We start from the raw sequence: 26,103 nt of genomic DNA on the forward strand, positions 1-26,103 counted from the left end.
GATTTCAGGCTTAATCATCGCTCACAAAACATGGCCTTGATCCATAGATGTCTGAAACTCATACAATATTCAACACGTGGAGTTACGTGTATGTATCTTCTTGTATTTCGCTGTTTTGTGTTCTTGTTTATTTTGCTTTCTATTGTGTTTTTTCAAGTTGAGGACATTTTAATTGATTAAGGTTTTAGGTAATAGCAGTTTAAAAATTGTGTATACAAGATATATATAAATATATATATAAATATATATATATATATATATATATATATATATATATATATATATATATATATATATCATATATCATATATTATATATCATACATCATATATGTATGTATACAAAAATATACAGGAACATTAAAATATGCAGTGATAAATATATAACTATGTATATTTTTTGTTTCAAAGACAATGGTCTCAAACAAAATATTCTAGACAAAATTTCTCAGGTTTAAATATGTCAGGGCAAAATTGCTCAGAAATAAATACCTCAGGACTAAATACCTCAAAACAAAGTATCACAGATTAAATATCTGAGACTAAATATCTCAGGACTAAATATCTCTTGACTAAATATCCGAGACTAAATATCTCAGAAATTTATTACCATACGGAGTCTCTGGTTTAATGTGCTTTTTAAATATAATATAATCATATTAACATTAAATAATAAAACTCAAACACATTCATAGATCCTAAAATTTCATGACTGACTTTTGTAGCACAAAAATGCACCATACAAGTATTACCTACCACCTTGATGGAACGCAAGATGACATTGTTTAGTGCCAACTGCTTGCTTCCTTTCACACCACGTCTAACCTTAACATAGATCATTTTTGGACTTTACACGCCAGTTTGGATATTGGATATTCGATAAAATATGCCACGGAAATCGGCGTTTTGTTCACCTACCCAGTGTATAGAACATTGGTTTTAGATAAGGCAAACATTGCATACAGTTAATTTTACCATCAAATATTAAACTACAAATGGAGTGCTTAGATGCAGACATGTTTAAAAATTTGTAATAATGTATCAGCGGTCGGCGTGGTCGAGTCGGTAAAGCTCATGGTTGCTAAACCGAAAAGACTCGAGTTCGAACCCTCGGGCGGATGAGGCTCGTTAACTGGGGACAGCCACTCTTCTAGGAGAGACAACTCCAAAATTAAACAGCTGCTGCCTTGTAGTTTGTTCTCGGTTGGACAAAGGCTATGGAAGCAAATCCAAAAAGAAAAGACGTCTGAAATCGGAATCAATGGCCTCAATGGCGCATAACCAGTTGACACTTAACGCTTAATTGTGTTGGAGGTGTGGTCGAGTCGGCAAAAAGCTCATGGTTGATAAATTCGAACAAAGTATCGAGTTCAAACCCACTGGCAGATAAATCTCGATCCCCTTCAACACTAATAATTAAGAACGAAGAAGAAGAAGAAGTATCACGGAAAAATCTAAGTCATGGATACTTTGTCCATGACGTCGTCCTTCCTGATGTATCTTATCCTAGGATATTGCGTCTATGATCTTTTATATCAGTGAAATATTTCGAGATGAAATACTGTGTTTTGGAATATTTTGTCCATGGCATCTATTCTTTCGACATATTTTATATCTGAATTTGTTTTCGTAATGTTAAATTAAGATGATTACGTATAAACATATCTGTTGTATTTTCGTGAATATATGCATACATGTATAGATTTAGAGAGAATTAGATTAGAATTTAAGTAGAATCGAACAAACACGTTTCCAAGTTTATTTTAAATTATTTTCACTTTCCAAGCTCTATCAGCACTTCAAATATACAGATTGTTTCTCTCAAGCACAGGCCTCTCTGCTGACAATACACCAGCACATTCCAAATCTGTCGGTCGTCTCCAAATGTTGGAACACTCTACCGTCGATATAGCACTCCCCAGCTGAAATAAATCAAATTAATTGCACAGAAACGATGTTTGTATTTTTAGCTTTCAATTTCCATAGTTCTTCAAGCTCTAATGAATCAAGCACTATTTAATAACACTAGTAGAGATCGGCCTGTTTGGGCCGTTAAAGCTCATGATTGCTGAATAATAAAGCCCCGAGTCCAAACCACTTGACAGTGATACTCTATAGCTAGGGACAGCAACCCATGTGGAAGCGAATCCTTTTAATAGCTACAATAAGGCAAACTGTGTTTCTTCCAGACTTTTTTCTCCGAAGGGGGGGGGGGGGGCACTTGAAATTTTCGGGGGGGGGGGCTGTAGACTTTCTTCGGGGGGGGGGGGGGGGCGGACACTGTTAAAAGAATATATTTTCTATATAAATTATATAAATTTCATTTCGTTCGAAGAGATGCCTGGAAAAAACTCTGAAGGCAAATAAACATTGCTTGAGTAAGAAAAAAGTTGTCTTCTTTCGTGGGTATGGCACGGTCGGGCAAGTGAGTAAATGATTACTTACAAAAGTACCGAGTTCGGACCCGCGGGCTAATGAGGTTTGTTGGCTAAGGACAGCAAACCAGCTGTACTAGTTTTCTTTTCCTACTTCATTTTGCTCCACCAATATAACTAATATAAAGTGTGATCGTGCAAAAAGTTAAAGAAATACCGACTATATGGTATGAAGACGGTATCATGTGAATTCAATGACGACTTGAGGACAAGGCTATGTTATTCTACCATATAAAAAGCCCATGTGCACACATGTTCTCTCTCTCTCTTTCTCTCTCTCTCTCTCTCTCTGTGTCCGCAACACATTTCCCAAGGCCATGAGATCATCAGATAAGGAGCTATCAAGTCTTGTCTGCTCAAGGGTTCAAACTCGGGACTTTACGGCTTAGCATCTATGAGCTTTACGGCCCTACCATGCCAAGAAAAATAACGAGAATTATACAATTTTAAGGGAGAAAACTACACATATACTACACTTGCAGAGCAATTACATAAACGATAAACATTACCACGGGTATGTATTTTACTTTTGTTTTACACCGTTACATATCACTAAGGTATAAGTAAATGTGTGTAATTGACTTTGACTTACCAACGATTTCCATCAGATATGTCAAGGCTAAGAAGACAGAAACGGCTATCAGAGAATAAGGTTTCATCCTGCCCAGATGGTAGGACTGTTTGTTGAAATAAAACGTTTATTCTTCCTCTACACTGTCAGTTGAATTAAGAAGAACTGAAATGTATTATTATGGCTTTAAAGTACGCAAGGGGGAGGAGGGGGGCAGGAGAAGCTGAACCATTTTTATAGATAATGATTTTTGGAGATTAATTAACTTTGACTTACCAACGATTTCTATCAGACATGTCAAGGCTAAGAAGACAGAAACAGCTATCAGAGAATAAGGTTTAATCCTGCCCAGATGGTAGGACTGTTTGGTAAAATAAAACGTTTATTTTTCCTGTACAGTCCAAGCTTAGTTAACCCTTTATTTTACGGAATTAGGTTCTGAATGAATTTTGTTTTCAACAATGTGTTATCATATTGCTTTTGGCACACTTAAAGCATATGTCGAAGGAAATTTCGTTTCGTAAATTTTTAATTACCCAAACATATATTGGTACTTATAAGTACCGTCAGGAATGTAGGATATTTTCTCCAAAAAATTTCTTTTTTTACAAAACAGAAACAAACGAAACAATATATCTTAATATATAAAAGCCCATGTGCGCACTTCTCTCCTCTCTCTCTCTCTCTCTCTCTCTCTCTCTCTCTCTCTCTCTCTCTGTGTCTGTCTGTCCGCAAAATATTTTCGCCGGATATCACATCAGAAGCTGCAGGAATATATGGAGAACTTTATACGGACTTTTGTTGAAAATAATATGTTAGATGTTTTAAATGTATAACCACAATTTTAATTTAAAGAAGAAAAATAAAAAATAAAGGCGTATTCGAATGCAGAAAAACCATTTTAATTATGCAACCGGGAAAGTGTTTATACTTGGGACAAGAATGCACTTAACAATGTCGTCGCGTATTTTTTACACTAAAAGAGCACGAAACTAATGACGTCATCTGCCGAGTTTAGGATAAAAAGAAATAAACTATTTCATTCAAATATGATTTAGAGCTACGTACGCTATGAAATGTATACAATACAATTTTCTCGGCCTAAACTTAAAAAATTCACTTCATCTATTAGGATTCTAGATCTAGATAATATCCCAGGCTAGATCTACGCAAAAGAACTAGACGTAGACGCTAAGATCTAGAGTCTAGATCTAGATCTAGATTCTAAATTTAGACACTATCTGCTCTAGAATCTATTCGGTTAATACATTTCTATCTTGTATACAATACAATTTTTCCGGCCTAAACTAAATAAACCGGGAGTGATCTCCCCTAAACTTTCTCGAATATTCTAATATAACACTACGTGGGATGGCAACTCGGAATATAGACATGATTTTTGTTTACTTAAACTTTTAGAAATAGAATACAAATCTAGTAGAAAAAAGAATTGCAATATTATTAGTACTTTATAAATTTACATGTGTTTTTTGAGAAATCGGAAATAGCGTAAATTAGTACTTCCGGTCAACGGAAATTACTCACAATTTAACAGAAGGTAGAGAATTAGATCTTTTACTTACATGTGAAATTTCATTTATCTATCTGAAATAGTACTCAAGTTATAGGCTTTTGAAAAATTCAAAGTAGAAAAAGTACCACTTCCGGTTATCGAAAATCGCTCAAAAGTTGAAACGGATCTACGATTTTGATAAAATACTTATATATGAAATTTCATCAACCTAGCTGTAATGGTACTCAAGTTATCGTGTTTACACACAGACAGACAGACAGACACACACACACACACACAGACAGACACACAGACATACGGACAAGATTGCAAAATTATGTTTTTCCGTATCAGTGAGGTGTAAAACGTCGAGATTTGTAAAAATCTCGATTTTTTTTTTGCACGATTACAAGACTTTCTCTATACTTCGTATATACGAGAAAGTAAAAAGTCAAAACCTCAAATCTCGTCTAAAGCGCAAAAACTTGCTATAACTGGGCAGGGTTTGTGTAATTTGTAGTAACTATACCGAAATGTCTTTATTATTGTGCGGCTTTGTGTGCAACAAATACATAAACGACATAAAAAGCAAATATTAATTAATAAATTCACATTTCCGAATTTATTACAATGTATGTTTAAAATAAACCGGTAGTGATCTCCCCTAAACTTTCTCGAATATTCTTATATAAAACAACAGGGGATGGTAACTGGGGATATAGTTATGATTTTTAATCCATTTTAAATACTTAAACTTTTAAAAATAGAATAGAATCTCATAAAAAAAACATTGCGCACCAAGCAAACGCCGAATAAAAACGCGTATAATAGTGCGCAATATTATTAGTACTTTAAAAATTTACATTAGTTTTTTGAGAAATCGGAAGTAGCGTAAATTACTACTTCCAGTCAACGGAAATTACTCAAAATTTAACAGAAGGTAAAGAATTAGATCTTTTACTTACATGTGAAATTTCATTTATCTATCTGAAATAGTACTCAAGTTATAGGCTTTTAAAAAATTCAAAGTAGGAAAAGTACCACTTCCGGTTATCGGAAATCGCTCAAAAGTTAATACGGATCTACGATTTTGATAAAATACTTATATATGAAATTTCATCAACCTAGCTGTAATGGTACTCAAGTTATCGTGTTTACACACAGACAGACAGACAGACACACACACACACACACAGACAGACACACAGACATACGGACAAGATTGCAAAATTATGTTTTTCCGTATCAGTGAGGTGTAAAACGTCGAGATTTGTAAAAATCTCGATTTTTTTTTTTTTTGCACGATTACAATACTTTCTCTATACTACGTATATACGAGAAAGTAAAAATGTATTGTATCTATTTGGATTCTAGATCTAGAGATTCTAGATCTAAACTAGATCTAAATCTACGCAAAAAACTAGACGTAGAAGCTAAGTCGCTAAGATCTAGATTTAGACTCGGATGATTATAGATACCGGTGTCCGATAATGGAATTTTCTTTAAAAAAGAGGTGTTAGGTTGTTAGTAGTATTGTAATCTCGACTAATTTTTATGGTTAGAAATTAGGGTTAGGCGTATGGTAGGACCAGGTTTAGGGTTAGGGACAGGGTTAGCATAGACATTAGCCAGACAAGTGTGTATTATTTAACTATCAGTAACCTAACACCCATTTTTTAAAGAAGATTTCATTATCGGACACCGGTGTAAACATATTTTATAGAAATCTTTGTTTAACTATGGAACTTGCTAATTTGTGGGGGGGGGGGGAGCAGGGTTAGCGGCCGCTGAACCGTATTATGGATGGTGGCGAATATTTTTAGACAAATTAAATAAAATGTAATTTAAAACAAATTCCGCAAAACAAATATAAATAATAACACACAAAAAAAAACAATACAGCAAACACATTACTGAAACTACTCTTATGTTATGTACACAATTTTTAATAACTCTTTACAATTAGATGTATTGCTTACTTCTTAGCTTACTTATTGACGCCAGACACGTAAAAATGTTCACTTTAGCGCCTGCACATCTACTTTCCTGTGGTTTTCCTGCTGGATATACACCATCAACAACCTACAGATCGATCTAAATTCACAATTGTAGCCTTCGCTTGAGTTGTCAGGTTTAATTCAGCCTTCCCTCTTTCATATTGTAGTCCTATTAACTTTAGGTTTTAAGATCAATCTAGATACGTGGGGTAACTGCTTACATAAATTTTATTTCAAGGAGGAAAATAAAAGTAAAAGCTTATTCGAATGTAGAAACATATTTCTAACTAAAGCGTTTATTGTCGTGCCAAGAACGTAATATACAATGACGTCAAATGACACATGTTTAAAAATAAGGAAAGAACACAAAACTAAATATAAAGAAATGCACTAATTCATTCGAATTTGCTTTAGATCTACTTATTAAGACGTACGCCAATAATGAGTTTCTATACTTAACTATCTCAGGGCTTGATTTTTTTTATACATCTTTGCTTGCTTTGCTATGGAATTAACTAATTTGGGATCAAATTTAATTTGAAATAATAGTGCATATTCGCGTACTTTAGTTTCCTAAATAGCCCATTTATTCAGCATCAAAGCCAAAGTGCCTAAATAGCTGATAGAGTAATAGTTACCTTGCGGGTGGTACGGGTTCGAGACACACCAAGTGAATCTTTTTTTTTTCAATTTTTTTTAGATGAGAATGATGAAGTTGCACGGAGCAGGTGAAATATAGTTCACCTGTTTCTGTCTTCTCAGCATATGAAACGTTAGTGTGGTCAGACCCATGCTCGGCCGAACTACGTGTTTTGAAAAGACAAAAGCAATATAACTACCATCGAACAGCCGGCTTTTCAGCAAAATTGTGTCTCTTAATGTTAAGACTCTTAATCAGCGTGTGCATTGAATGTGGTGCTGTGTTGACTAATAAAATCTTTCCTTAGTGTAAACACGTGGCATGTGACGTCATTGTTTATTGCGTTCTTCTCAAAACTATAAACACTTTTCCTTTTACATAATTACAACGGTTTTTCTACATTCGAATATGCCTTTATTATTATTTTCCTTCTTCAAATAAAATTTAGTCTATACATTTAAAACACCCAAAATATTATTTTCAACAAACGTCTATGACAATGTCTCCACATATCGCTGAAGATACTGGTCAAATAGCATGTGAAAATATTTTGCGGACAGAGAGAGAGAGAGAGAGAGAGAGAGAGAGAGAGAGAGAGAGAGAGAGAGAGAGAGAGAGAGAATGTCACACATTGGCTTTTATACATTAGGATAGTTATTGTTTAGAAAACTATTTATTTCTTAAAATGCATAATAATTGATAAACGAAAATGTATTTATTTACACAAATTTACTCTCAAAATGTTTTTTTAAAAAAATCACATACTCGTTTAAAATTAACTTTAATTGTTTTTCATTACACTTAATACATTATATTTGTTTTTTTACACACAAAACATTAGTGACCCAGCATATACATAGTTTATCAGATATGAACTCCCACTCTTTGTACGTCTTCCCACCATAGATGCAATCACCAGCTAGAAGATAAGAAAAACAAATCGTGTAGCATCTCTCTTGTGTTACGCTGTGTTTTCTTTTCAAGTTTCTATAAATTACTAGCTTTATTTTTTTCCCGTTAATCAGACTGAACTGAATTTAGAGCAGATTTATATCCCATCAAAATAGCTACATGAAAGATCGAAACTGTTAATATGAAAAAAAAGGTGTAATGCCCGGTTAATGTAATAAAAAAAAAACAAGATTTTAGATACACTAAAAATATAAAAAAATGAAACTATTCTGTTTTTTTTCATAAAAGCTTTGGTCGCTAAAATATGTTTTACAAATCTTATGAATGACCGAAGCTTTTTCTGATAGAAAGCTGACTACTTTTATTTTGTTATTTTCAGTGCATTTAAAGCTTGTATTTTTAGCTTTGTTTGTTTTCTAAGTTTTAGTGATCGCTGCGTTTAATCTTGTTAAGTCACATTAGTTTCGAAACCGTTTGAATAAATTTTTATGCCAATTTACTATCTTCTTCTTCTTAAAAATTTTAGAAAACACAATTAAGAAAACGTGTCAACTGGTTATGCGCCATTGAGGCCATTGTCTCTGATTTCAGCCTGCTTTTCTTTTTGGATTTGCTTCCATAGCCTTTGTCCAACCAAGAACAAACTAAAAGGCAGCAGTTGTTTGATTTTGGAGTTGTCTGTCCTAGATGAATGGCTGCCCCAGCTCACGAGCCTCATCTAGCCGAGGGTACGAATTCGAGACTTTACGGTTTAGCAACCATGAGCTTTACCGAATCGACCAAGCCGACCCCTAATTTAACATCTAATTCAATACAAAATAGATATTAATGCAATGACTTCAAAGACGAAGGTATATTAAAAATTTTAACGAAATCTATGCTTTAAAAGTTGGTCAAAATTGATCAAGATTTGTCACAAACGGCATTGGTGTACCAAGTAAAAGCTTGTAAAAATAGATTAATGCAAAATTTTGACTAGGTAAGAAAACAAGTTAATTAAAAAGTCTAGTGACATTTAAGCGCAATTTCCTTATGTTATCTAAAAATAGCTCTGTCGTAGCGTAAATCAAGAGCAGGGTTAGTAAAACCATTGGTTAGTTATTTAAACGTTTTTTATTAATTTTTTTTTCAGTATTTTACATGTTTTATTTACAATAGAGTAACATGACTAAAAACCATTGCGCGCCTAGCTACCGAACGTGATGTCGCAGCCATTGAACGTGATGGCGCAGTTATTGAACGTGATGACGCGTGTGGTGTGGTTGGATAAAATGCCTACTAATTCGGTCCAAATTTCAATTAATTAAAAAAATTGTTTGTGACCGAACGAAAGGATATTTTTGAAAATTTTCTTCAGCAATATTGTTTTAAATTATGGCAGAAATCGATTGGTACATGTTTCAAGTCGCTAAGTTGTCTGGTTGCCGAGATATGGGCCGAAAACTGCATTTTTTCGAGGTTTTTTGGAGGAGATACGACTTAAAGCTGCGGACACATATCCATCCATCCATCTATTCATCCATTCCCAGAAAAGACGAGTTAATAAACGCAATTCTCCTGAATGGAAATTGCGCTAAAAATTACGATCTAATTTCCAATTATTAAATGTCAAATAGAACAAAATTACAATACATTCTAGCATTAAATGATCCTAAATTTAGTCTCGCTTTTTAAACATTTAGACAATGTAATTTTTTTTTTCTTGAACAAATTTCCTCAGTGGATTTGAAATCGGAAACGTGGTATTGCTTATTACATTCTCTTTACCTCCATCACTAAATTCTCTTATCAAAACAAATTATATATATATATATATATATATATATATATATATATATATATATATATATATATATATATATAATTAAAACATGAAGTTACAATAATTACTATGCGATGACGTTTACATATTGTCTTAATAGAGACTTACCAACACATGTCAACATATAAATCAAGGCTACCATCAAACAGTAAGCGATTATTGAAAGTAGTACATGTACGGCCCTCAATTTAAAAACTCTAAGATTTGTACAGTGTTGTTGTACAGTCTAACACAAATCAACGTAGTGTATCACTTTTGTTAAATTAGCAGACCCTAAGTACACTATGTGTTATGAACTAATCTAGCAAAGTTTGATAATTAAATTCATCGGCGTATCGTAATAATTTTAAAATTTCTTTAGCTAGTAATGTTTGTTTTGGTAAAAGTGGGTTGTTAATGTTGAAATAAACCGGGAGTTTTCTCCCCTAAACTTTCTCGAATATTCTTATATAAAACAACAGGGGATGGCAACTCGGGATAAATACATAATTTTTCATCCATTTTTAATTACTTAAACTTTTAAAATAGAATAGAATCTCATAGGAAAAATAATTGCACACCAAGTGAACGCAACACAAAATGTGTATACTAGTGCAGAATATTATTATTACTTTATAAATTCACTTGCGTTTTTTGAGAAATCAGGAAATAGCAAAAACTACTACTTCTATCAACGGAAATTACTCAAAATTTGAAAGATGACAGATAATTAGATCGTTTACTAACTTGTGAAATTTCATTTATCTATCTGAAATACTACTGAAGTTATAGGCTTTTTAACGTACAAACACACACACCAACAGAGAGACAATCGGACCAGATTGCAAAACTATGTTTTTTTAAACTCAGGGACGTGTAAAACGTCGAGATTGCAAAAAATGTCTATTTTACTTTTTTGGCACGATTTACAAGACTTTCTATGTACGAGAAAGTAAAAAAAGGATACTTCCATTTGAGTACATTTTATTTGAAGGAGGAGAAGGGTGACACCCAAGCTAAAGTAATGTGTTTCACTCCACCTAGTGACGCCACTGAGTAGTAATTACTATAAGCATACCGTTTGTGTAACTGGAGAGTTATTGTTAGTGGATTCAGGAACGGTCTACTGAATTGAATCAGGATTTGAACTCCATAACTTACGGGTTTGCAGTCCAGCTCTCTACCGCTAGGCCACACCGACTCATCTCATGTTCAGTATAATTCTTGTGCAATGAGTATAAGTAAAGTTGCACTATAGACTAGCGATTCATAGCGTAGTTATGGTTATATAGTGTAAATCACACATGGTTATAGAGTGTACATCAAACATGGTTATAGAGTGTATATTACACATATGGTTATAGAGTGTGCATCACACATGGTTATACAATGTGCATCACACACATGGTTATAGAGATTACATTTAACGGAAGTTTAAAGAGTGTACATTACACATAAGTTTATAGAGTGTATATAATACATATGTTTATAGAGTGTACATTACACACTTGGTTATAGAGTGTATACGACACATCTATATATATAAAGCAAAGTGGTCAAGTGCCCGATAGGGCACTTCCCGGCTCCGCAGGCGCGTCACATTTGGCACGATGGTGCCTGGGAGCGATATAACACGAGGGCCGGTGACGGTTCGCCGAAAAGTCTAAGGAGAGGGGGTCAAAACTGACCTCGACTGACCAGTGCCTTATATGGGCTATATTACGAAAAAAACTTTCCGACGACGACCCCCCTTAAAATTTGTGAGGTGGTAGGAGAACACCTTGGGGTGTCATGAAAAACTCGCCATGTCCGGGAAAAATCTGGAAATGGGTAAAAACTGACCAATCGTATTTCCCTATATAATCTGTGTATTTTATGGGGAAAACAGAGGGTATTTTGAAAACGGATTTTAGGGCACTTACCCTCTTTACATCTGGCTAAGTTTTGGCATGCTCATATGTAAATGGCTTGACCGTAGGACAAACCTGTCGGTTTCACTCAAAGCCCTCGACGAGGGATAAAAAGTTACCGCGAGTGAAATTCTCTTTATATGAGCTCTATTACGAAAAAAAATTCCTTCGACGATCCCCCTTGAAATTTTGTGAGGTGGTAGGAGAACGCCTTGGGGTGGCACAAAAAACTCGCCATGTCCGGGAAAAATTCTGGAAATGTGTCAAAACTGACCATTCGTATTTGTATTTTATGGGAAAAACAGAGGGTAATTTGAAAACGGATTTTAGGGCACTTACCCTCTTTATATCTGGCTAATTTTTGGCATGCTTATAGTTAAATGGCTTGGCCGTAGGGCAAACCTGTCGGTTTCACTTAAAGCCCTCGACGAGGGTTAAAAAGTGACCATCAGTTAAATTTCCCGTACATAAGCTATATAAAAACTTGCCTTATATTTTGTGAGGTGGTAGACCGACCCTGGATGGTAACAAAAAAAACTTTATTCCAGTCGGAAAAAGCCATTATGGTCGTTAAATATGTCTAGATACAATTTTTTATTGTATAAGCATAGCAACTGTTTGTTTACAAAAAAAAAAAGTAAACAAAGACATACGTCATTCGTTTAATTTTCAACGGAGGTAACTTTTTTAAAATAATTATTTTCAAATAATTGTACACTATTTTAAACATAAACAGAAAATGACGAAGTATAGCATTTGTTTCAGTAAAAAATTAAGTTGTTATTACTTAGTTATTAATTAATTATTTTTATAAATTACGAGATACACTATTCATGTAACCTCTGTAGTTCTAATTCCATTTTGTCATACATTTCACACTTTCCAATATTTTGTCTGTAAACGGACTTAAAACAACAAACAACAACATTTTCTCTAAAACTAGCATTACTGTTTAAATTTAGGCACTCCACACCTCATTCATCACTAAATAATTAAGTATTCTAATTCTTAAATGTTTTTGAAAACCTAAGCGAAGCCAGGCAGTATGCCTAGTATATATATACAACACAAGATTGTACTCATCGTCGCTTAAATTAGCGTCAGCAGCACATAACCCCAAAAGTATCCTACTGATTACCAATATGTACTAATTACCAATTATATATATATATATATATATATATATATATATATATATATATATATATATATATATATATAATATATATGTGTGTGTGTGTGAGAGAGAGAGAGAGTATGAGTGTGTGTGTTTGCGAGCTAGCGTGCGTGCGCGCGTGTGTTTGTGTGCGTGTGCGTGTGTGTGTGTTTTTAAAACTGTAAACCTGCTGTTCAATGTTACACCACGGTCATAAATATGAAATACACTCAACTTCCCATCTTCTATATCAACATAACATATCATCCTGCATATCGAGATTAACACGACTTACTTTAAGCTCTATACCATCAGCAAGGGCCCTTGTTATGTGTGAGAGCACGAGTTTACAGTACCCAACGTCTGAAATCTTATTATAATTGTGTGCACAGTAGTATCCCATTTGTCTATCCAGCTGTGATGAGCAGATAGCTAAAATGAGATAAAGCAACGATGACTGAACTATTGATACTGTTTTCCCTTAAGTTGAGTAGGAAGACACAAAAAATATTCACTGCACGTTCGGTGAAACGATAAATGTCACATCTTCCAAAACGAGAAGTTCAAACTAATTTCTAGACTTGATTTTCTATGGTTATACTCAAGACTTGCAGCAAAATATCTTCTGTACTTTAATCCACAAACTAGCTAGGAACACAACAAACTCAAACAAATAATTGAAATGGTCTCAGTTAGAAAAGCTATTAATACCTACCAGCCAAATTAATAGAAACTACTCTCAACCAGTGTTTCTTTTAAAAGTTTTACTCCGGGGGGAACGGCGAGGAGGGGGTGCTTGACAATTAATGGGGGGACGGGACGCGGATTTAATTTTCCGGGTCGACGGGTGCTGTTAAATTATATATATATATATATATATATATATATATATATATATATATATATATATATATATATATATATATATATATATATATATATATGTATATATATATATATATATATATATATGTTCTATTTCGATCGAAGGGGGGTAGGGGCGTAAAACATTCTTCGAACCCCCCCCCCCCCCCCCCCCCACTGCAGAATAATTTCCTGGAAAAGAATCTAATCTCAAAATCAAATCATGTTGTCGCAAACAAGTATTTTAAAAATGCATGTTTATTTTCGTCTACAGATATATTCAGGCAAGACGCGAAAACAAATAAAATGATCAGCTAATGTCTCGAATACTATTTTTCATTCTACCTAAGCAAAACAATTTGCTTTTTCTGTTACTTTTAGATCAAGGTTTAGTTCAAGTCTTTAACTTTTATTTCATTTCTTTTTATCTGATTTGTTTGATTGCAAGCTAAATCATCGCTCACAAAACATGGCCTTTGTCAGTAGATGTCTAAAACTTATACTAAACTAATTGGTAATTAGTATGATATTTTTGGGGTTATGTGCTGCTGACGCTATTTAAGCGACGATAAGTACAATCTATTGTGGTAAACATAATATGTTATCGATAGCATTCGTTTCTTTTAGACATCATTGTTGACATCGGTATTATTGTTACTTGACTCACAAGCATTGTCACTCCTATGTATGAAATGTGTATAACTATCATCTTAAATACTATTTTACTATATAAACCGTATAGGTACTCTACTTGTCTAATATTATTATCCAAACAAAATATGTTCAGGATAGGTACTAAGTTTTCTATGGTGATTTAATGAAGCTATTTATAGCACAATTATAATATTCTATTCTAAAAAACGTGTTTGCTATTTGTTTGGTCCTGCTTTGGTACGAACTCAATTTGCATTTGTTATTAATATAATTCAACGACACGTTTTTACAGAGTCTTTAGACCCAAACAGATTTAATCCTAACATAATACCTAAACCGAGAATCCCATACGCCAGCGGGTTAGTATAATAAATTATAAGCTCCCAACATAAGGATAGATATAGCGAGTCCTAATTGAAAACCCGTTTGGAGATTCAGCTGTCCACAAACAAAAGCCTATACTTAGATTCATTACAATAACGTACATTATTTATTGAATCAATACATCTAGTTGAGAAAACGTGGCATGCCTGATAGCATGTAAATATTGATAAGCAGATCTCTGCTTTGCCTTACCTCTTTGTTGTCGGGGTTTATATTTATAATAAGATAACGCCGGTATGTTTACCAAATTGAAACATACTTTTATATTACAAGACAACGCGTGTTTTCATCTATTTTAACCAATGATCATTTATTCATTTGTGACACTCTATCACGAGTTCGTCTAATTATCAATTCCCATCAAGTGAATCAAGACTATAATCAATCTCTGAGGGAGAACTAAACTGGTGTTTTTATAAGAAAACATCAGTGAACTTATTTTTTTTCCAGCAAAGTTTGTACCAGATAAAACTAGTTTTTCTTTTTTTAGCCCTTCAGTAAATATTATCGGTGGTTTAGTTTTGTTTTCAATCAAGTGCAAGTGCAGAAAAAAAAAAAAAGAACAAAAAACTAACACAAAATAATAATTAAAAAATCCATTCTGCTTAAAGCTAATTCAGAAATTTTATATTTTAAAATAATTTTTATAAAAATTGCAAATCAAGAGAACTTGAAAATGTTGTGTTTTTTTTTTAGCTTAAGCCTACATTTCTTTTCATTTGTATCAAGCCTACGTTTTAACCTGAAGTTTTGCTTTCAGAAGAGATAATATGTGCAGCAACTTCCTGATCGATATTCTGAAAACCAAACGTTGTAAAAATGTCATACACGTTTGTACTTAAAACTTTGCCGATTCAATTTTAAATTTTGGAATATTGATTTAAATCATAAAAGCCTGGATCAGCAATTTTTTATTTCCATTTCTGTGATAAGTCTAAGTAGCAAAATTGTCTGCCTTTTTAAAATTGGTATTTATCTACTGAAAATACTTAAAACATCAAATACGTCCAATCGTTAGTTTTAGTAACGTCCTTTAAAAAAAAACAATTTTTTAAAACCATAATTATTTTAATAACTTGGTATGTTTTTACTTTCTAATATAAACGAGGTATAGAGAAAGTATTGTGATCGTGCAAAAATAAAAATCGAGATTTTTGCAAATCTCGACGTTTTACATCTCCCTGGATCGGAAAAACATAGTTTTACAATTTTGTCCGTATGTCTGTGTGTGTGTATGTGTGTCTGTGTGTCTGTGTGTAAACACAATAACTTGAGTACCGTTACAGCTAGGTTGATGAAAATTCATATACAAGTATTATATAAAAATCATAGATGCGAATCAACTTTTGAGCGATTTCTGATAACCAGAAGTGGTACTTTTTTTACTTTGAATTTTTCAAAAGCCTATAACTTGAGTACTATTTCAGATAGATAAATGAAATTTCACAAGTAAGTGTAAGATCTAATTTTCTGCCTTCTAACAAATGTTGAGTAATTTCCGTTTACCGGAAATAGTAATTGTAACTATTTCCGATTTCTCAAAAAAAAAACGCATGTGAATTTATAAAGTACTAATAATATTCCGCACTATTATACACATCTTTATTCGATGTTCGCTTGGTGTACAATTCTTTTTTTCTATGAGATTCTATTCTGTTTTACAAAGTTTAAGTATTTAAAAATGAATGAAAAATCATGTCTTTATTCCGAGTTGCCATTCCCTGTTGTTTCATTTAAGAATATTCGAGAAAGTTTAGGGGAGAAAACTCCCGATTTATTTTATATCAACATAAACAACCCACTTTTACCAAAATAAGCAAACATTACTAGCTAAATAAATTTTAAAATTATCACGATACGCCGATGCATTTAATTAACAAACTTTACGGGATTAGCTCATACCACATGGTTTACTTAGGGTCTGCTAATTGAACAATAGTGATACACTACGTTGATTTGTGTTAGACTGTACAACAACACTGTAAAAATCTTACAGTTTTTAAATTGAGGGCCGAACATGTACAGAATGAAACTAATTTCAATAATCGCTTACTGTTTGATGGTAGCCTTGGTTTGTATGTTGACATTTGTTGGTAAGTCTCTATTAAGACAATATATATATATATATATATATATATATATATATATATATATATATATATATATATATATATATATATATATATATTAGGGGTCGGCTAAGTCGATTCGGTAAAGCTCATGGTTGCTAAACCGATGAGTCTCGAATTCGTACCCTCGGCTAGATGAGGCTCGTGATCTGGGGCAGCCATTCATCTAGGACAGACAACTCCAAAATCAAACAACTACTGCCTTGTAGTTTGTTCTTGGTTGGACAAAGGCTATGGAAGCAAATCCAAAAACAAAAGTAAGCTGAAATCAGAGTCAATGGCCTCAATGGCGCATAAACAGTTGACACGTTTTCTTAATTGTGTTGGATGGGATCCTTTCAATCACTAAAATTTAAGAAGAAGAAGATAGTAAATTGGCATACAAAAATTATTCAAACGGTTTCGAAACTAATGTGACTGAACAAGATTAAAATAAGAAAAGTAATCAGCTTTCTTTCCCAAAAGCTTTTTCGTTCAAAAGATTTTTAAAATATATTTTAGCTACCAAAACTTTTATGAAAAAAAAACATAATAGCTCCATTTTTTATATTTTTTAGTGTATCTAAAATCATGTTGCTATAAAGGTTATTTTAATTTTTATTCCATTAACGGGGCATTACACCTTTTTTTTCATATTAACGGTTTTGATCTTTAATGTAGCTATTTTGATGGGATTTAAATCTGCTCTAAATTCAGTTCAGTCTGATTAACGGGAAAAAATAAAACTATTAATTTATAGAAACTTGAAAAGAAAACACAGCGTAACACAAGTGAGATGCTACACGATTTGTTTTTCTTATCTTCTAGCTGGTGATTGCAAATATGGTGGGAAGACGTACAAGCACATGGAGGTCACATCTGATAAACTTTGTAGATGCTGGGACATGGCTGTGATGTGTGCCTGAGAGCTGATGTAATAAAATACATATAATGTATTGAGTGTAATGAAAAGCAATTAAAGTAAATTTTAAACTTGTATGTGATTGTTATATTTTAAACATTTTAAAATTAAATGTGTGTAATTAAATACACTTTCGTTTTTAAGAAATACATAATTTTCTAAACAATAACTATCCTAATGTATAAAAGCCAATGTGTGACATTCTTTCTCTCTCTCTCTGTCCGCAAAATATTTTCACATGCTATGAGATCAGTATCTTCAGCGATATGTGAAGACATTGTCACAGACGTTTGTTGAAAATAATATTTTGGGTGTTTTAAATGTATAGACTAAAGAAGAAGGAAAATAATAATAAAGGCATATTCGAATGTAGAAAAACCGTTGTAATTATGTAAAAGGAAAAGTGTTTATAGTTTTGAAAAGAACGCAATAAACAATGACGTCACATGCCACGTGTTTACACTAAGGAAAGATTTTATTAGTCAACACAGCACCACATTCAATGAACAAGCTGGTTAAGAGCCTTAAAATTAAGAGACACAAATTTGCTAAAAAGCCGGCTGTTCAATGGTAGTTATATTGCTTTTGTCTTTTAAAAACACGTATTTCGGCTGAGCATGGGTCTGACCACACTAACGTTTCATATGCTGAGAAGACAGAAACAGGTGAACTATATTTCACCTGCTCCGTGCAACTTTATCATCCTCATCTAAAATAAAATTGAAAAAAAAAGATTTACTTGGTGTGTCTCGAACCCGTACCACCCGCATGGTAACTATTACACTATCAGCTATTTAGGCACTTTGGCTTTGATGCTGAATAAATGGTCTATTTAGGAAAATAAATTACGCGAATATGCACTATTATTTCAAATTAAATTTGATCCCAAATTAGTTAATTCCATAGCAAAGCAAGCAAAGATGTATAAAAAAAAATCAAGCCCTGAGATAGTTAAGTATAATAACTCATTATTGGCGTACGTCTTAATAAGTAGATCTAAAGCAAATTCGAATGAATTAGTGCATTTCTTTATATTTAAAATTGGAAGATGACTCCATCAGTTTTGTGTTTTTTCCTTATTTTTAAACATGTGTCATGTAACGTCATTGTATATTACGTTCTTGTCACAACAATAAACGCTTTAGTTAGAAATAAGGTTATGTTCAAGTCTTTAACTTTTATTTCATTACTTTTTATCTGATTTGTTTGATTGCAAGCTTAATCATCGCTCACAAAACATGGCCTTGGTCAGTAGATGTCTAAAACTTATACTAAACTATCCGTCCCGGCCAGGCCCTACTCTGGCCTCTGTGAAAAACCTATCTGTAAAGGACCATGACATGTGTGTTTTGTACTCAGCATATATCCGGCATTGCCCACCTTAACCACAACCAACCTAAACCAAAACACACAAAAAAAGAACCGCGAACATAACACAAACAAACACAACACAAACACAACACAACACAACCACATCACAATCACAACACAAACAAAACACAACACAAACAAAACACAACACTACACAAAACAAAACACAACACAACACAACACAACACAAACCGGGACGGCTAGTATTATATAAAATTGTATATCTTCTTGTAGTTTGGTGCAGGTGTCTATAAAAGAGCTTTCTGAAACCTATCTGTAAAGAAACATGACGTGTGAGTTTAGTAATCAGCATATACCCGGCATTGCCCACCCTAACAACAACTAACCAAAACCAAAACACAAATAAAGAAAGTAAACATAACATAAACGCAAACACTAATACAAACGATAACACAAAACCGACCACAAACACAAATACAAACACAATCCCAAAGAAAAAAAACACAAACGAAAAAGAAAGAACGAAAACGAACAAAATCAAAACGCAAACCCAACCACTAACGCAAACCCAACCTAAACACAAAGAAAACACAAACGCGAACATAAACGCAAAGTGCTCACAGGGGTGCCAAATCGCGCCATGCTGGGCCGCCGGCGGAATTGCCTGTTTCAGCTTAATAAACGACTATAATACCCCAACTTATTCAGTCTTTTGCACTCACTTAAACGAACGTAGGCGCCAAACCGAACACGGGAGGCCCGGGGCCCCAAATCGCACACTGTCTTGGCGCCAGAGGACAATTATAATACTCCAAGCTTATCCGTAAACGGAAAGAAATAAACATATAGGACATGTAGGACCAGGCTTATTAACTGTTATTGATTTTAAAAAAAATTAGTAAACAGTAAGTTCAGTGTATAGAATAAATAAAAGGCAGTATTAAAAATACCTAACACATTTGCACTTGATCAATCCCCACTAATTATGTAATTATTTTTTTTTCCCAACACCAAAACAAAGTAATAAAAAGTACATTCTTTTCCATTAATGTATTGTTTTATAAAGGGGAGTAATTGTGTTTTCCTAAATTATCAAAGGAAAGTAAGTGCTAAAGGACTAAATATAAATAATTTTCAGACATAATTAGAATTTTTGTAAAAGATGATAATTTTTTTAAAATTGTGTTTAATGAACATGCCGACAATTATTACTATCAGTTTGCAAAATGAAAATTATTTCCCAACACTTTCAGTTTTAATTTTTTAACTCATAAATTTAGACCACGAGTACTATAATAATCTAAAACTTAAATCCATTTAAGTATCCACGACAAACAATTTTACGATCATGTTACATACAGAATTGAGTTTTTCCCACGTTTTCTTTAACATTGCTTTCGTCTCTGTTTTTCCAATCAAATCTTGCGATCGAAATTTCTGGCACTTCCCAGTTAGCTAGCGCGCTGAAATTTTCAGGGAAGCTTTGTTTTGGACGACAATAGAATATACAATTTTTATTATTACTAAATTGATCCATGAAAACATTTTATTGAGCATTTTAGACCGCTATATAATTGTAGTAAAAACGTGGGGAAAAAGGGACATCACCCAGTAACTGTAATTTGATGAAAACAAGGTTCGGTACTCTCCCTCTTTGCTTACTGAGTAGTGTTCAGGCTGTATTTGTGTACAAACAACCGTAACAACTGGTGGCCAGTATGGGGGAGACGATATGGTCGAGTGGTTGGGCACACGATTGCTATCCCACTCGACACGGGTTCAAATCTATGTGTTCTAGTCAGTAACGTATTCACACAACGTGTTTTTTACGAGTTGTCTTTTTACGAGTTGTCTTCGTTTACCCAAAAAAAAGTGAAAAGATAAAATCGATAGCAAGATTTTAATGCAAACAAACAGACAAAGACTAAAAAGTAGAAAATAATAATCATTAAAAAAGTTTTTAAAAACCCACGTTTTCTGATTGAACTAAAAAGTAGAAAATAAATGCTATACATCACAATAATGCAAGCGATCACTCTACTATAAGCGATCAAAAACGTGGGGCGCCGTGATTTTCTTACAGTTTCTAATACTGTTGACTCTCTACAAGCTCCCTAATAAAAGTCAATAGTATTATCTAATCAATAGTAATATAACTTTTACTTCGGCGCCCCACGTTTTTCATCGCTTATAGTAGAGTGATCGCTTGCATTATTGTGATGTATAGCATTTATTTTCTACTTTTTAGTTCAATCAAAAAACGTGGGTTTTTAAAAACTTTTTTAATGATTATTATATATACTAGATTCACCATGAGGGGTTGCGTGTATTTATCTTTTTGACGAACTGAATGCATTTCGCTGTTTTGTGGATTTCAACAGTGAGCATGTTTTAAAATTTTTCTTTTAAGGTGAGGCTATTTTAATCGATTCGAATTTGGGATCTTAGTTTAACGTTTTAGTTAATTGCAGCTGAAAAAAATGAGTGTAAAATTATGCATATATATGTGTGTGTGTGTGTTTGTGTGTGTGTGTGCGTGTGTGTGTGTGAGAGTGTGTGTGTGTGTGTGAGAGAGAGAGTGTGTGAGAGAGTGTGAACAAGGCAGCAGAAGACGAATGTCCTTCTTTGTTTCGTCCCTTCTCACGGCGCCCAGATGCGAAAGTATATTTTGTCCATTGCATCTATTCTTTCGACATATTTCGTATCTGAATTTGTTTTCGCAATGTTAATTTAAAATGAATACGAATAAACATATATGTTGTATATTCACGTATATCTTTATGCATTCATGTAAAGATTTAGAGAGTATTTGATTAGAATTTAAGAAGAATCGAACAAACACTTTTCCAAATTTATTTTAATTTATTATCACTTTCCAAGCTTTATCAGCCCTTATAATATAGTTATTGTGCCCTCAAACACAGGCCTCTGTGTCGAAAATACACCAACACATTTCAAATGGGTCGGTCGTCTCCATATGTTGGAACACACTACCTCTGACATGGCACTCCCCAACTGAAATAAACCAAATTTAATGCACATAAACGATGTTTGTATTTTTTGTGTTTCCTTTTTGATTTCCAAAATTACACAATCTCTAAGGAATCTGGCACTATTTAATAACACTAGAAGGAATAGGCCTGGTCGGTCCGATAATCCTCATGTTGACTGAATAGTAAAGCCTCGAGTCCAAACCACTTGACAGTTGATACTCTATAGCCAGGGAGAGCAACCCATCTAGAAGCGAATCCTTTGAATAATAAACATTGCTGGAGTAAAAACAAGGTAATTAAAAAGTCTAGTGACAATTTTAGCGCAATTTCCTTATGTTATCTAAAAATAGCTCTGTCGTAGCGTAAATCAAGAGCAGGGTTAGTAAAACCATTGGTTAGTTATTAAAACGTTTTTTATTAATTTTTTATTTACAATAGAGTTACATGACTAAAAACCATTGCGCGCCTACTGAACGTGATGGCGCAGCCATGGAACGCGATGGCGCAGCTATTGAACGTGATGACGCGTGTGGTGTGGTTGGAAAAAATGCCTACTAATTCGGTCCAAATTTTAATTAATTCAAAAAATTTTTTGTGACCGAACGAAAGGATATGTTTGAAAACTTTCTTCGGCAATATTGTTCTAAATTATGGCAGGAATCGATTGGTACATGTTTCAAGTCGCTTAGTAGTCTGGTTGCCGAGATATGGGCCTAAAACTGCATTTTTTCGAGGTTTTTTGGCTTTTCCGGGAAATCCATGAAAGAAACCCGTAATTTTTATGGCCTATGTTCATCCTCGTAACTTGCTTAACATAATTGCTTTTGGAACTAGTCATCGATATTGCTTCGTTGAGGAGGAGATACGACTTAAAGCCCGGACACACATTCATCCATACATTCATCCATCCATTCATCCATCCATTCCCAGAAATGACGAGTTAATAAACGCAATTCTCCAGAATGGAAATTGCGCTAAAAAGTTGTATTTTTTTCGTGAGTATGACACGGTCAGGCGAGTGAGTGAATGGTTGCTCATACCAAAAGTACCGAGTTCGGACCCACTGGCTAATGAGGCTTGTTGGCTACGGACAGCAAACAAGCTGTGCTAGTTTTTTTTTCCTACTTCAATTTACTCCACCAATATAACTAATATCAAGTATGATCGTGCAAATATTATATAGAAATACAGACTATATGAAGACCCTATCCTGTGAATTCAATGAAGACTTGAAGACAAGGCTATTTTATCCTTATATAAAAGCCCGTGCGACACTTCTCTCTCTTTCTCTCTCTCTCTCTCTTTCTCTCTCTCTCTCTCTCTTTTTCTGTCTCTTTATGTCCGCAACATATTTCCCACGACGATGAGATCATGAGATAAGGAGCTATCAACCCTCGTCTGCCCGTGGGTTCGTCTAACTCGGGACTTTTCAGTTTAACGTCTATGAGTTTTAAGGTCCTACCATGCCAAGAAAACTAACAAGAACCATATATTTTTAAGGGAGAAAACTACACATATAGGTCTACTTAATTAACAGAGCTATTAAATAAACGATAAACATTACCACGGGTATGTATTTTACATTTCTTTCACACCGTTACATATCACTAGGGTATAAGTAAATGTGTGTAATTAACTTTGACTTACCAACGATTTCCATCAGACATGTCAAGGCTACGAAGACAGAAACAGCTATCAAAGAATAAGGTTTCATCCTGCCAAGATGGTAGGTCTATTTGTTGAAATAAAACGTTTATTGTTCCTGTACAAACCAAGCTGACTTGTGAAGAAATGAAATGTATTATTATGGCTTTAAAGTACGCAGGAGGGGGGGGGTGGTAGGGGAAACTGAACCATTTTATAGATAGTGATTTTTGGAGATTAATTACATACAATTAAAAACACGTACCGCAAATAAAAAAAAAAGCAAACGCATTACTGAAACCAGTGTTAATCTATGTACTCTAAATATCACATTTTTTTAAAATAGCTCATTACACGTATATGTATAGCTTACTTCTGAGCTTAATTATCGGCGCCTAGCTAAGCCCTAGGCATGTGCATATATATCTATATCTATATCTATATCTATATCTATATCTATATCTATATATATATATATATATATATATATATATATATATATATATATATATGTATTTATACTGAGAAAGAGAGAAAGACAGGGTGAGAGAGAGATAGGCATATTGGGTTGTGAGAGAGAAAATGACCCAGTAGATTATATAACCGCTAGAGCAAAATCAATGCACACTTCTCAAATCAATAACAGGTAGCATGTGCGAGTGACAAATAATTAATTTTTTAAAATAATGTTGGCTTTGGGAGATATAAATTGGTGTCAACAAGTTATGCATTGCGCTTGTTAAATCTTCGGGCTACATGCTATATCAATATTTTAGACTAATTAAACAAGATGCTGGTATAGGCCTCAAAGATCTTTTCGTTTAGAAAGCAACACGGAGAATTACATCAGTTTTGTGTCCTCGAAGTCTGTCACGGATAAAATATCCAGGTGTTGCCCCCCCCCCCCCACCACCAGACCCCACCCCCACTCCCCTGAACGGTGAAGTCACAAAGTAGCCGAGGCAGAAACTTACTGAGCTTTTAGTTTGGGGTTGCAAAAGTTGATGCGTGTGTACTGATAGTAAATGTTCTTATGCGTATTGTTGTAAGAGTTTAGTTATTTTGTTTGTTGTGTATGATTCGTAGAAGAAACAATAACTGAGAGAATAACTAAGCTCCGTATACAGTTTGCCGCTAAAAGCGTCTAAAGTGACGCGGTGGGGGGGGGGAGGGTTCCAATTATTTCCGTTATTGTAAATATATATATTATATAAATAAATTTAAACATATATATATATATATATATATATATATATATATATATTTATATATAATTTATACTTATATAATATATAATACAGAGATCGCATTACATATGAAGAGTGTAAAAGACTGAACTATTATGTATAATAACTATATTGTAATTGACATGAAGTTGCGTGAATGTAGAGTACCTGGCCAACGGAAGTAAGTGTGAGCGACCCGTCATGTATTTACATGCTTTTTGTGAGATCGTTCACTGACGTAAGGAGAGAGAAAGCTGTGTATAAAAGGTGAAGCGCAAGGTGAACGAGTGTGCTTGCCTGTGAATGTGTAGTAGGATGTCACCACGTTACTTTGCTTCTTGATTGTACTATACCAGTTGTTTTTCTTTCTACTATGGATTATTATCATTTCATTGTGGATATTGTAAATAAAGTTTAAAGTTGCAAACTACTGTTGTGTTAGTGTATCAAACGAACCCACGACAACAACGTATCATCCAATCGACAATGGATATTACTGTTGTTACAAAGAGGTTCGTCATAAGATAGAATGGGTAAAGTCCATTGAAGAACATAATAAGCATAGATAAAACAAAACAAATGCGATAATAAGGGCGTGTTACACAAGCCAATGGCAAATCCTAATTATAATACAGGTCAATGTATATATATATGTATATGTATATGTTATATTTCTATCAAAGGGGGGAACGGGGCGAAATTCCCCCCCCCCTCCGGCGGAATAAATGCTTGGAAGAGACTCTAATCTCAAAATCAAATCATGTTGTCGCAAACAAGTATTTTAAAAATGTATGTTTATTTGGTTCTACAGATATATTCAGGCAAGACGTGAAAACAAATAAAATGATATGCTAATGTCTCGAATACTATTTTTCACTCTGTCAAAGCATAAAAATTTGCTTTTTCTGTTAATTTAGATCAGGGGTCTCCAAACTTTTCAGTCCAAGGGCCGCATTAACTTTCGAATTTCAGTTCGGGGGCCAGTTTTTTTCCAGGCATGTCTTTGATTTTTCTTGGCAAAGTTCCTCAGCCTTCACCAACA

General features: G+C 33.8%; 3 long non-coding RNA genes across 3 annotated transcripts; 1 reads left to right on the forward strand and 2 right to left on the reverse strand.

The window, feature by feature from the left end:
* Window positions 1–1,744: 1,744 nt before the first annotated feature.
* Window positions 1,745–3,164, reverse strand: LOC131948607 (uncharacterized). The gene is made up of 2 exons (XR_009388034.1): window positions 3,027–3,164; window positions 1,745–1,921 (listed from the first exon to the last, which is right to left on the reverse strand). It is a non-coding gene; the product is annotated as an uncharacterized LOC131948607 (long non-coding RNA).
* Window positions 3,165–17,037: 13,873 nt separating this feature from the next.
* LOC131948611 (uncharacterized) lies at window positions 17,038–17,941 on the forward strand. Its single transcript, XR_009388038.1, has 2 exons — window positions 17,038–17,222; window positions 17,773–17,941. It is a non-coding gene; the product is annotated as an uncharacterized LOC131948611 (long non-coding RNA).
* A 4,117-nt stretch (window positions 17,942–22,058) lies between these two features.
* Window positions 22,059–24,246, reverse strand: LOC131948608 (uncharacterized). Its single transcript, XR_009388035.1, has 3 exons — window positions 24,209–24,246; window positions 23,839–23,971; window positions 22,059–22,213 (listed from the first exon to the last, which is right to left on the reverse strand). It is a non-coding gene; the product is annotated as an uncharacterized LOC131948608 (long non-coding RNA).
* Window positions 24,247–26,103: the final 1,857 nt, after the last annotated feature.

Source organism: Physella acuta, unplaced genomic scaffold (genome assembly GCF_028476545.2).
Source record: "Physella acuta isolate Inbredline_101_S28 unplaced genomic scaffold, ASM2847654v3 ptg000651l, whole genome shotgun sequence".
Lineage (NCBI taxonomy): Eukaryota > Metazoa > Mollusca > Gastropoda > Physidae > Physella > Physella acuta.